We start from the raw sequence: 12,246 nt of genomic DNA on the forward strand, positions 1-12,246 counted from the left end.
ATCTTCCTTCACAACTAGATGATCTGGATGTTCCCTTCCAATGCAAATCATTCTATGATTTCTATGAGTCTGTATCTTACTTCAGAAATGCTGAGAAACAGCACATGCTGACTTTGAAGACAGAAAAAAATTTCGTCTCAGGACAGTAAATTACTTTCATGTAGACCCATTTGTCTGGGGCTCATGGTAATATATCTGTCCAACTTAGAATCTGAACAAGTTCTCTGCTTGGGAAAGACATTAAACTGATCCAGGTATGTCTCATTTTGAAAGTAGTCTTTTGAGGTTTTGTTAGCTGAATGGCTGAAAACTCCTCTACCCTCCCAATTTAATAAACTACTGAACTAAAACTCTGAATGTGGTCCAAACAACAGAACTTAACAAAATTCTAATTACTACCAACATAAGACAGAAAAAATTTGGTCAAGGATGGACTGACAAACAGAAGTGTTCTATGAGCAGCTAAAAACTGAAAATGTGCAAGAAGCAAAAGAGATAGGCAGGGTTTTGGTGAAACTGAATTTATCAGTTATTGAGGGATTTGGGCTGGTTGGTTGGTTGAGGTTTTTTGTTTGTTTGCTTGTTTCACTCTTAAGTGCATGTGCTTAATGTCAAGTTTAAAGTTTTCTCCAGATGACACTACAGGCATTCATGGAGAAATCTTGTAGACTGCTGATCAGTACATTTCTGAATATTATTTCGATGTACCATGGCCATTTATATTTTAAGAAGTTAATTAAGGTATCAGCAGATAAGCACTTACACCAGAATAAAGAACATGCCTCTGGGCAACACCACAAAGGCAAAGAAAGAAGAGCAATGATTTCTCAAATACATTCACTGGAGACAGAACACAGGAACTTAACTGCCATGCAATTGCACTGCCCACTGTGAACACTACTTGCTATTACAGCTGTACATTTATTACTAATTACCTCTATTGTGTGAGCACCCAAAAGCTCCAATTAGTAACCAGGCCCCATTGTTTTAAATTCTGGGCAAGTACACAAGATGACATGGTCCTACATCAGATGGCTCAATCCAAATGTAAAACCAGACAAGTGAATAAAAGAACAAAGGCAGAGCAGCAATAAGAGCAGTAACAGAACTGCTCATTCACCTTTGAAAACTATACATGGAAATAGAGAACCATCATCATCTCTCGAAACTGTCAGTCCAATCACTACCAACCAGTCAGTTTCCACTGAAACAAATTCTGACAAATAAAGGGTCACGGCATCCACACAGATTAATCTCACAAACAGATAAAATATCTAGTCACAGAAACGGTAAAATCTGAAGTTTCATTAGAAGCTACTTTTCATTCACTTCTGATCCTGAGGCAAGGGCCATTATTAATTCTAATTGGGCATTATTATTAACACAGTAATTCAAGAAACAGGATGAAAATTTCATTAGCAGAGTGACAGCTCTTGGCATTACACAGACAGATCTCCAAATCACCTACCAGAGTATTAATAACTTTAATCTTTAAATTTTAAAAAATGTCAACTATCAAATAAAGTTTTTTCTTCAGAAATCAACTATTTTTAGCATACCCAAATAAAGGCAACTGTATCAAACACTCATTTGCCTCCACACATGTGCTGTATCAAGCAGTCCACATCAGTTGGGCCCGAAATAAAAGCTAAAAGAATTATTAGACTTCCATTTTCAGTTGAGTTTCTTTTGGTAGTGGTGGTAGGTTTTTGGTTTTTACACAGTTTTGAAGCTGACAGGAGCTACAGTGAAAATCCTAAGTTAAAAACTGAGGTTTCTCCTTTATGCAGATGTTTATAACTTTTCATCATTAAATTTGAAAGTACTTTCCAGGAAAATATTACTTATTGCAGAATAAGGCAACTTACTTGGTATCCCTCAACCTACGGTCATCGAGATTAAGGAACAAGAACAGAACTGCATTTCCCAAGCTCCAAATCCAATACTATACCCATTGGAACACATGGCCTCTGCCCTCTTTTATAAATTATTAGGATTCACAAAACTGGGTTTGAAAATTCTCCCCCAACACAGTACCTCACTGCACATGTAGTGCTTGCCAAAACATACTTACCATAAAACTAATGGCCTATGCATTCACAGAAGTTTTGCCTCTGACTTCAATTTTGTGATGTGCTTTATCTATAAGTTCTTTCTCTCAGCCAAAATCACAGCAACCGTCTCAGCAATAAGGTTACATATGTTAATTTTGTGCTTTATATGAGTTTTAAAACCTTAAGTATAATATAAAAATACAACACAGCTTCTTCAAACTTTAAAATCTCATTTTCTCAGTTTGAGTTCAACACACAAGTAATTTTCTGGAAAAAAATCTACAAGTAGCAAATGGATTAGAAATATTGTTTCAAAGGAAGCTTAAAAATTCAGGTCCTCTAGGAGCCTTCTTTGCCCTGCAGTATTTCTTTAGACAGGCTATATCAAAGAAGATTATTTATTTCGACACAGTGCCGCCGTCGCTGCTTTTTTTTTATTTTTATTTTTTAAATATGCCTGTGTCTGTATTATCACATTAAAGAATGCAAAATATAAGAAATTCCATCATCAACTCTAAGCACAAAATACACAGCAGCTCTCCATTCCCAAGGGAGTTCATTACACAGCCTGGAATTCAGTCTTGTGAAAGTGCTGCCCTCCCACACAAATAAGCATTACCCAAATATGAATAGCAATTAGCATCTCTAATATGCTCGCTGACGCAGAGGCAACAACGAAATCCTGTTGTAGATATGATTTTCAATTTCTTAATTTCCTTTTATGATTGGCAGTGCTTCAAAACCACAAGCTTGTTGCCAGTCTGTAGATTGATCACCTAAGACAAGGCCAAGTCACACGAGTGCTTTCCTTCGGACCCTGCCACTCCCTCCTGCCAAGAAAGCATCAGCTTCTGGCCAGATCCATCAAACACTGAGGGAAAGGCCAGGAGAATGAAAATTAATGACCGCCCTTTATCCACTGACAGTAGGAGATCATCTATCTGTGTCACTAAGCTGCTGCAGTTCCATGTCCTGACCCGAATTCAGACTGTGGTGGATTTAGCGTAAGTTTAAATTAGAAGAGTTTGAAGCTGGCCTGTGGCACATGGAGCAAAAGACCCTAAATCCCAATAAATAGGGAAGGCTCAGCTTGCTTTCTTCTGTTAATTGCTGCTGGCAATGGTTACTGCTTCAAACTATGTCTCCACAAGGATGACAAAGCCTGGATACAGGGACACTAACACAGGAACTTACAAGAAGACTTACAACATTATTTTCAACGTGTAAACAAAAGGAAAACAATGTCTTTTTAATCAGCACACTGACAGTTCTGTCACAAACCACCTTCTCCAAAGTCGCACACATGTTGTCATTTGCATAAATACACAGCATACCAGCCAGCAAGAAACATTTCTTGCTACATGCATAAGCTGCTGTAGAATTATGTATTCAACAGTCCAAACTACAAATAATTTTTTTACAAACACACACACAGACCTTTGGAATTTAGTCTGCTCTGAGTATACCAACACCTTGTATTTCTCTCACATATTTCTTGGTTAAGGTATGCCATCAACAGTCTCCACAGCATTTTAAACCAAAAAATCCCTTAGATTGTGACTGACAGTCATTTCCAATTAACAGCCTCCAGCTCCAATATTTCTCATTCATGACCTTGCATTTTCTACTACTAAATATCCTTCCAGTTTTATTATTCTGCTCCTCAGTGAATTCAGTGGCTGATCTCCCTCATTTATTTATCAGAACATACTTGGATTATGTTTCAAAATACTTAATGATAAAACAAAACTAATATTCAGGTCTCTACTTGTGGCTTTTTATGCATTTTCTTTCAAAACCATCCACTGCCATTTTCTTTCAATCGGTTCTTTACCTATCTTAGAACTCTAGCAATCTTCTTAGCCTCACTCTCTCTAATAAATAGAAATTTTGTCTAAGTCCAGAAGCATGAGATATACCAGTCTTCCTAGGTAAAAACCGCAATTTTTCCTTTATACAAACTCCTACCAAAATGGCTGAACGCAGAGGAAATGCCATTCCTCATCTATACTGCAGACGTGTTCCTCAGTCACAGTAATTCTGAGTAATTCTATTAACTACTGCCCTTAGGGCAACCAAACCTGTCATTTAATAAAGAGAAAACCTGCATTTTTGATCTATTTTTACCTCTCATTACAACCATAGTGATTTAAATTTAAAGTAAAGCCTTAACATGAATGATCCAAGCTTAGCTTCTAAAATCAAGACTTTTTTTCCCTCAATATTAAAATACTGTTACTAGGCTCTTGTTTAGTACATAAATGTGTCTTGTATATATCTTACTACACTCAGAAGCACCTGGATTTGTCACCTGTTAAAATTCTCCACCAATCCTCCACCCTCATAAGAAGGTAGAATTCAGCTTCTGGTTAACTTCCACAGTTGTAAGGTGCCTCCATGGGATGAAATGACCCATTCCCTGTGCTTCAAAACTGTCTTGGTTAAACTCTCATTATGGAGGTCAAGACACAGCTTGCATTAGATGTTCAAGTGTGCTCATAGTGACAACTCTGACCAGGCATCTGCAGGAGATTCAGCAGTAACCCTGAAGTTTTCCTTAACAATCCTGTAGTGATTTTTTTAAAATCTGAACTCTGTAACAATTTTTTATCCTTCAGTTATTAGGAAAATAAAGTATTATTCTTCACATTTTATTTTGCATCTTTCCTAAACGGAATGAATGCTTTCCAATATTCATGTTACAGTTAAGAAAGTTATCCTAGTTCATCTGCTACACCAACATCTAATTTCATGAGAAATCAGAATGTTTCCAACATCCAGCCTCCTCATATTCTGAATCACTCATTCAAGATACCACTTGACTCAAGGCTACTACAGAAAAAAAATAATTTTCTTGTCTTATTGATCACCTCATATATCACAGTAGAAGGGCTATGCTTGATTTTGATAGTCATAATATCATTTCAGGTGGAAAAGACCTTTAGGATAATTGAGTCCAAATGTAAGCCTAACACTGCAAAGTCCACCAATAAACCATGTCCCAAAGTGTCACATCTACATGTCTTCTGCATACCTCCAGGCATTGATGAATTGATCTTCACCAATCACCCTGCTTAATTGAGAACAAAGAATTTCATTTCCACAAGATTAGTTGAGATAGTATTCCAGACAATGAAGTAACCTTGTCAAGTCACCACTGTAAGTTAAGAGATACCACACAGCTTACACAGCTTTTCAACCTCCAAAATTTTTACTACTCATCAGTCTCCTCCACAGTTATCTCACTCAGCATCAAAATCTTTTTCTTATTCTTGCCTGCCACCACTCTCCTTTAAACTCTGAATGCAAGTTTCCCCTTTCATTTGTTCCCCTTGACAACGCAAGGTCCAGAGGAGAGATTTTGTGACTGTTACGGCCCTGAATATCATGAAAAGTGAGGGAGTATATCTGCAGATGGCATTTACTACAGAAAGCTTCAATATGTCCAGAACTACAGGAACAAACACTGCAAGTTTTGATATCCAAAGAGTACCACAGCCAGGAAGAGAGGAAATGCAACCACACTTCCCCACCTTACAAGGTTCTAAATTAACTGTCAGCTGAGAAAGCTCATACAGCAGCTACTTTTTAGTGGTCAGTGAGAGCACGGAACTGCAGCTGCAGCCAAACAAGCAAACAAACAAAACAAAACAAATCAGCAAACAAATAATTAGGTCAGATAATGAACAGGGTAGTGCAAAATACAGAAATAATGTTGCATCATTATACAACTTTATGGTATCCCCTCACCCAGGATATACTGTGCACCAGCATTAATAGAGAAGTCAGTTTTTGAATAAAGGAGACAACAGCAACACTAAGGACTATGGAAAAATGCATAAGAAGTGTGGAAACTAGTATAATTTCTCCTAATCAAGTATCACAGTTTATACTGAGCTCAAACTTTGGCTTTTCCTGTTTTATAAATTTATAAAAGATGAAGATGTTTTAATTAATTTAACAGATGGCAAATTCAAAACCAGTGTAAAACTACATTTCCTATCTAAAGTATTATTAGACTGTGAAACTGCTGGTAAAACCAAGAATTTAGCAAGGTTAAAAAGGACTATCCAGTCACAGTGTTTTTCTTGTCTGTCTTTCAGGGTTTTAATTAAGTTAGAGTGCTATAGAGGTTTTGTTTCTTTATTTTTAGAAGGATATTAAACCTTATGGGTTAAATGTAAAGTTGTCTTGTAATCATTATTTGACTTACAACAAAGGGTAAATTAAACTACAACTACTACATACCGAAGAGCTCTTATAGTGCACTATGACGTGATTTGTCTGATGTAAAACAAAAGAACTGTTAGCAAGCTAGAAAAGATATGACCCAGTAACAGCCTGTATACTAACAGATTAATTTTTAAAACGAGATTCTCTTTGTTTCACCCAAATTTCAATGATGCTAAGTGCATTTCTAAACCAGTGATAGGAACACTGTTGAAAACCAACTGCATGATATATAATGTTCTGATTACTTTTTTCTAAAGCTGTAAGATTAATGGAACAAACTATATCTCAAGCTTGACTGAACTCCTGAACTCATAATTTTTACTGTTGTTGTTGTTGTTATTATCTTCATTATTTATTGCAGATAGAGTTTCAAGCTTGCTTGAACTTCTTTGGCTCCATCCCTCTCTACAAACCTTTATCTGAAAATATCTTGGAGGTATAGGACAAAATTCATGCCTGAAGCAACAGGCTAAAAAAAATATATAAGAAATAACAAATTAATTTAGCATTACATGACAAATAGCTACATTCCTTCTTTCCCCAAGCAAGTGAACCATAATGTCTCTCACGGAGAGCCATAACAGAGCAGTCATGAAAAGAGTAACACAGCTTTGAAAAAGGAGATCCCCTCAGCTTGGAACTGATTTATGCCAGAGCGTATTCTGGGTCAATTCTGTCTGCATTGCCAGCACAAGCCACAGCAGGAACACAGCTGCCATTTGTGCTCACAGAATAGACCAGCTCCAAGAGAAAGGGATGCCCTAGATTTCTGTATAGTTCAACTTCACAAACTGAATGTCATTCTTCCCTGACTGAACATAAGCCATTACGCTTCATGGATGTGTCTGTAATCCCCCCCAGGAGAACCAGTAGCACAGAATGTACTGTTCCACTATTAAAAGTGGTCTGGGAGAAAGGAAAATAAATAAATAAACCCGTAATCATTGATACTGGTTGCTTGCAAATCAGATATACATGCAGGCACACCCTTTATCTGGATCTTATTAGAACATTTTAGGGACTACAGTTGAATATTCTAAGATCAGTATTCACAGCACAAGCTACGCAATAAGCATTTTAATGCATTACCTATTTATAAATAAACAAAAGAGCTTGGTTAGAAGACAATCTGTTCAAATACTCAAATAGTTACATATGAATAATCAGAGCCCAGAACTGTGACCATAAAACTTCTTGAGTGTTGTCAAGAGGCTTCAGAACTGTGAAGTACCAGGCCTGCTGTTTCACAGAATACACTGCCTGTATAGTATCACATCAGCAGAGCTCCTTAACCACTTAAAGAAGGGGCACAAATCCAACAGATTTCTTCTACCACGTCTTTTCAGAGTTCTGACAGTGTTGCAAGCACATACAAATGAGAAACCACAACCTAGAGTAAGAATGCTTTCTTTGGCCATTCAAGTCAATTTGGAGCCAAATGAAGAATGACATGTTCAGTCACACCTGTTTATTCATCCCTCTACATTGACTCAGTGACTGTAAAAGGAAGATTTCAGGAGATGAAGAAGCAACAAAGTCATATGGATGTGCCTTAGTAATAAATACATAAATGCACCATCACCGGACCCCTGCAAAGAAAACCCAACACAAAACCAGACGTACTTTTATATCAAATGGCTCCATACATTAGTCCAAGAGTTTATGACATTCTGTGCTGCCTCATTTGACTTACAGTCTCCCAATCAAGAGACACCTCTCCTGGTTCAAAATTAATAGTTAAACAAAATGAATGAGTTGCCTGGTGATGCCCACAAGTCCGGCTATCAAAACCTTTTCTGCTGTCAAAGTCTGCTAGGCAAAGTCTAGACATGCCCTCAATGCCAGTACAGTAGGGAAAACAGGGGAAAACGACAACATGGCAACAGGTGGAGATAATGAAGCCACCTTGTACTAGACCTTCCTTGCCCTGAGCTGGAATATCTTTACCTACAGACAGGGGAAATGCTAAACAAATTGGGAGTGCCCTTAATCCAAACTCAGTTTATCAAAGTTTTATTTTCACACTCTCAAATGAAAATTCAATTAAGCATACTATATTTATGGGTTCTAATGCTGTGGAAAACAGGCCAGTATTAGTCTTCTAATCCCAAATTTACTGCCCAACACAATTGTACAGGACAATTATCAAGATGCAGAATGAGCAACAACTCACATATCAGCTCCTAAACCTCCAACTCTTCTCTAGAGTCAAAACACATAATTCCTGCCTCCTCATCCCATCTCCTCTTCCTCTCCTACCTAAACACACAAAATAAAACCACGAATTAGGCATCTCCTTTTTTGAAAATTAAGAGGAATGCTGTCTAACATTGTGCTTAACATCTATGAATTGCTCTTTTCAGCAATAATTAGAAAGGCAGTTTATACATTTTAATCCTGAACCATTTATGTGATCTTTATATACTTTTGCAGAACCTTCTGACATTATGTTATCATTACACACTTCAAAGTTAAACTGCAGATTCCTAACAACTACCACTACTGTAGTTTATAAAAGCTATTTATTTAGAGCTTTTAATCTTGACTCCCCTTAGATATATTATTCAAAATAAAGTCAATGAAATAAAGTTCACATGGATTGCAGCCTCATTCTCAACAAAAATTCTTCCATTTACAGAGGTAGATGTACAGAACTAGTTTAAAAATGGATGAGCTTGTTTTCCCCTAAAGAATAGTTAAAATAATTATGAAGAAGGACCCCAAGGGACTATGGCATGTAAACAAAAACTGTATTTTTTCCCCATGACCTTAAAAACATGACATAAAAACACAGTGCGGAGATTGGAAGACTGGACTAGGAACAGTCACTTTAAAGTAAGGGTTTTGGTTCCAAATCTCTTACTTTAGGTGTCACTCCATTCTGACAATTTCATGCAAATAATAATAGAAAAACCCTTATAACTAGTTCTTTGAGACATTCAATGAAAATAATACAAATGTCTGAAGAATGGCTGTCCTACACACATAAATGATGTGTAATTACCAGCTGAGGCTTTGCCTATTGCTGACAGTTACATAAGCACAACTGAATCAAGCTCATTTAACTTGGAATCAAATAACTTGGGTTAAACCCAGTTGTTCACAAAACCTGTCACTCCCATAAAAAAAAAATTCATTTGGTCCTGAAAAGTCTATTCAGCACGTGCCCAACACTGGAAATTTCCGTCCTTTAAAATTTCACCCCACTGGAACATGCCACAGCCACAGAGAAAGGGATACACAACACTAATGGTGCAAAACTGATGAATATTTAAGTCTATTTCTTAAGATAAGTGGGGAGAGGAAGAAGGAAAAGGAAAGGAAGGTGTGGTTTAAAAGCAGCCAGATGATTCTCGTGTGGGTTCTTAACCCTATCCTATGACGAGGAGGCCAACATTCCTTCCTTACTCCACGATCATAAACATGTATTAACCCTAAATGTGATTCAATGATAAGACACTCAAAACACAATTTATAATAATTTGCCTTCTCAGTAGCTATCTGGGTCAGAAGAGAAGGTGCCCAGGAAGGGAGTATTCATACCTTGAGAAATGCTCTTTTACTCATAAATGCTTTGTTTTGATTAACAGCCCTTAACTTTCCTTCTAACACAATTTCTGAAGATGTCTGAAAATCTCAGCACCCTACATTTTTGTCCCCCTACTCTAAATTAAGGAAGAATGCACTAACAATTGTGTAAACCTCTGCTTCAGGAACTTTCTACTACTGGGCATAAAATTTCACATCCATGAGAATCTGGTCATGTAATTTGTACAATCTGAAAATTAATCTATGGCTTCTTTCTCATTCCCAATAGTCTCCTTCAAGTTCAACTCCACATTAATATCTTTGCTCCCAGGAGACAAGCTTTCCATTCTCCAGATCTGCTTTCATGGCAATCTGGTCTCTTGTTCTTAATAATGAGTTCTCAAGTGTATAGATTTGGGGTTTAATTGGATTAGTACTACTCTCCAATCTTCTCTGTCCTCCTTCATTCTCATTATTATCTCAACTTTCTCTCCTCTCTCTCAGGGATAATAGTTGAATGGGTTCATGGAAAAACTATCTTTTCTTTAAGCCTTTAAAGACAGGCAACCATTTTGCTTCCTTGCCACCTAATCTGGGCTAGTATCTTTTACCTCTTAATTTCTAAAACAAACAAACACCTAGTTTTTATTTTTTTTTTTAAGTTGTTCTTTAGCAGTGATGATTTTTTTCACAATTTATTCTGGACCAAATGACTTTTGGATAATTTCTCATATTACAAATTTGCAATTTCTCAGTTATGCATGTAAGCTTCATCTCATCATGTAAAGGATCAAAGAATAGGGAAAGAAAAAGTACTGAGCCATGGAAATCAGAGAGAAACTTCAACCTTGTTTTCATTACATTTATAGATAAGTTATCTTAAAATATACTGCATAGATTTCCTTCAAGTAAGGGTCACAAATACGTTTCTGAAGAGGCTGCAACTGCCAATAATGTTAAAGTTTAAAAAAAAAAAAAATTCGTCAATTTGTACAAAAAGCTGAATTTAAAAAACCTAGGAAGCTAGCACAAGTTTGAGAATATAGTAACTAAGTCAAAATAATTATATTCAATATAAATCAATACTCTATATATAGAGCAAGATATATTGATTGATTGATACGTTCAAGATAAATCAAACTTATTTGATTAATAAACAATCAAAAAAATGCCTATCAGTTTTATCATACAATTAGGTGTACATTTACTATTTTTATTTTGTATTATGATAACAACAAAAAAATAATTACTTAGGCAACAGGCCTTTCTTTTAAAATGTAATTTGCTAACCATGAAAGAAAAAAACAACTTCACAGATGTACCTATCTTGTTACAAATACATGTTAGACAACTAGCAGCAATTCTCAAAGAGCTGTTTTAGTCTGCATCTACTTATTCGCATTTAGATATCTGCAAGCCATCAAATTTGCATGAATATTTTTCAAATTTAATAGCCTTTGGCAAGAACTACCTGTTCTGCATTTTTTTAAATAGCTGCCTTAATATAATTGAACAGCCATAGTATTATGATCATATTTATTATTTTTCACTAAAACTGCATGTGTACAGATGTGAAAAATAAAAAAGATACTCATACAAATGTAGGAAAATTATTTACTCCCCTTAATAGGTTCCATTTAGTGTAGGTCACATTTTACCGTTCTAAAACCTAGTCCTGTTTGACTGTATTGATTTGAATTATTCCACAGACATTTTTAAGCTTTTTCTTATTCTTAGTGATAACAGTCTTTTCTTTAGCACTGGTGTCTCATTACTTTACCCTGCCTGAACATTCAGCTCCACTCATTAGAACAAGCATCTGCTACAAACAGGATTAATGAGATCCATATGAAGGGCTTCAACAAGCCATTACCCACCTGGGCTAATCATTTTACAGTACAGAGCTGATAATGCAGAGTCATCCAGCAACGCCTTGAACATACTGTTACAATTACCTTATTCAGACAGTAACTACTATTTCAGAAACACAGAAACACTGCAAAATTGGATACATTTGTAAAGATGTATCTACCTTGTAGCTACTGTTAACATACAACATGTATTTCATCCCAACAAAGCCAAAAGGCATGATTTTACTAGTGGGAAATTTGCCTTTTGGCTTATGAATAGATTAGCATTAAAATTATTTATAAGACACCAGTAGTTTGACTACTGTTCCAATAAATACAGAGAATTTACACCAAACCAGTCAGAATAGCTGCAGAACTCTGTGACTTTTATTTAAATAATAATAATTTAAAGCAATATGATTTTAGAGGTGGTTTTCCCCAAAACAGCATGAGTTTGCATACATTATTTACATACAACCAAGTAGCTGGTACAAAGGAAATATTTCACCAAAGAGTGCCAATGCTAAGCGAGCTTCACAGATCTTTTAATTTAAAGTTCATTTCTCTAAACCTAGGATACA

General features: G+C 36.1%; 1 protein-coding gene across 3 annotated transcripts in view; it reads right to left on the bottom strand.

The window, feature by feature from the left end:
- Window positions 1-12,246, bottom strand: part of RNGTT (RNA guanylyltransferase and 5'-phosphatase) — a 173,852-nt gene that overhangs the window by 131,290 nt on the left and 30,316 nt on the right. The window lies entirely within an intron of this gene.

Source organism: Corvus hawaiiensis, chromosome 3 (assembly GCF_020740725.1).
Source record: "Corvus hawaiiensis isolate bCorHaw1 chromosome 3, bCorHaw1.pri.cur, whole genome shotgun sequence".
In the NCBI taxonomy this organism is placed as follows: Eukaryota; Metazoa; Chordata; class Aves; order Passeriformes; family Corvidae; genus Corvus; species Corvus hawaiiensis.